General features: G+C 37.8%; 1 pseudogene; it reads right to left on the bottom strand.

Moving 5' to 3' along the window:
• Positions 1-921: 921 nt before the first annotated feature.
• Positions 922-1,039, bottom strand: LOC145259412 (5S ribosomal RNA; annotated as a pseudogene).
• Between the last annotated feature and the right edge of the window lie 963 nt (positions 1,040-2,002).

Raw genomic sequence — 2,002 nt, 5'->3', positions numbered from 1 at the left:
TTGGTCCCCATTTCCTCTTCACTCCTCACTTTGTAAATCGGCGTTGTGCCTAATTTACTCGGTGGGGGAGCAAATAAATACCAACCCCACATATAATACCTTGGTCAATATAGGGGAAACCCTTCATACCAATTATCACTCTCTAGCTTCCCCACTCCCCGGGGAGTTGGTCCCCATTTCCTCTTCACTCCTCACTTTGTAAATCGGCGTTGTGCCTAATTTACTCGGTGGGGGAGCAAATAAATACCAACCCCACATATAATACCTTGGTCAATATAGGGGAAACCCTTCATACCAATTGTAACTATCCAGTCCCCCTACTCCCGGGGAACTCCTCAGATTAAAAATCGGCCTTGTGCCTTATTTGTTTGGTGGCGGAGCAAATAAATACCCTTTTCTTGGTCTTTTGGCTAAGAACAAAGTGTAGTACCTGTTCCGGTAGATGCTGCAAGCAAAAGCATATGTGGGGGCAACGCGACATATAAGACCTTGGTCAATGTAGGGGCAACCATTCATACCAATTGTTACTATCCATGTCGCCTACTCCCCGGGGAGGTGGTCCCTATTTACCCTTAACTCCTCACATTATAAATCGGCCTTGTGCCCAAATTGATCGGTGGGGGAGCAAATAAATACCAACCTCACATATAAGACCTTGGTCAATGTAGGGGGAACCCATCATACCAATTGTCACTATCCAGCTCCCCTACTTCCCGGGGAGTTGGTCTCCATTTCCCCTTCATTCCTCACATTAAAAGTCGGGAAAGGTTTTTAACGCGAGCGGACAATTAGTCACTTTGATTTTTAAAAATCGTGATTTCGCTGATTTCCATGACAATAGAAATATGGAAGTGTTGAATTTTGTTAATCCTCATTCAATCCTTGACAACGACTGGAAACAATGCCGAGATAAGCGGAAAGCACATACAGCACCTGGAATTCCCAAATGGTCACCCATTTAGTACTAGCCAGGCTCATCGTTACTTAACTTCGGTGATCTGACGGGAACCAGTGTGTCAAACGTGATTATTCTCTCTCTCTCTCTCTCTCTCTCTCTTTCTCTTTCTCTCTCTCTCTTTCTCTCTGTCTCTCTGTCTCTGTCTCTCTCTCTCTCTCTCTCTCTCTCTCTATATATATATATATATATATATATATATATATATAAGCATAATTTCAAATATTTGAATAGATTTTTTTCGTTCTGAAATAGAACATTATACTTTTCTTAAATATATTTTCAAATATTGTACTTGTATTTTATTTTCCTCAAAAAACGACACATTGGTGGGCATATAACTTGGTTTGTTCTTTTTTTCATATTTCTATCTCGTTGGAATACTATTTTAATTATATTCATCATCATTATATATATACTAGCAAAAATACCCGTCGTTGACTGTGTTAAAAAACAGCCTACAAAAGTGGACTCCGATTTATGAAATTATGATAGATTAGGAAAAGAAAAGGTTGTAAAAAAATAGCTTCGAATTTGGGGGTATCAAAACCAAAGCAAAATATGATGAAAGTAAAAATAAAATAGATGAACCCCATAATTAATTATACCATACCTGTTCACACTGAAACACTTATCACAATATTCTATATTCTATATTAAAAACCTTGTTAAACTTTGTGATATATTTCCATTCTATGGAAGTCAGGCGCGAACGAACACCCCATAATTTTATTATACCGTATTTCTTCAAACTGGAACATAATTATCAAAGTATACTTACGCAGATAGATATGAAAAGTCATTATTAAAGTCTGTGCCTATTTCCATTCTATGGAGGCAAGGCGCAAACGCAGACCCCACAATTTTATCATACTATCCCTATTTAAGTTAAACCATACTTATCATACTTATTTAATTTTAAATTTTTTATTTCCATACATCGTGGACCAGGCGCGTAGGCAGACTCCACAATTTTAATGAATCATCATTATGCCAAATCAAACATACCCATTCCTGTGTCTCAACACATCTTCTATCATTATATGT

This window comes from Euprymna scolopes, chromosome 34, assembly GCF_053919585.1.
Source record: "Euprymna scolopes isolate OS-2025 chromosome 34, ASM5391958v1, whole genome shotgun sequence".
Lineage (NCBI taxonomy): Eukaryota > Metazoa > Mollusca > Cephalopoda > Sepiida > Sepiolidae > Euprymna > Euprymna scolopes.
This window is presented reverse-complemented; position numbering and strand designations above follow the sequence as displayed.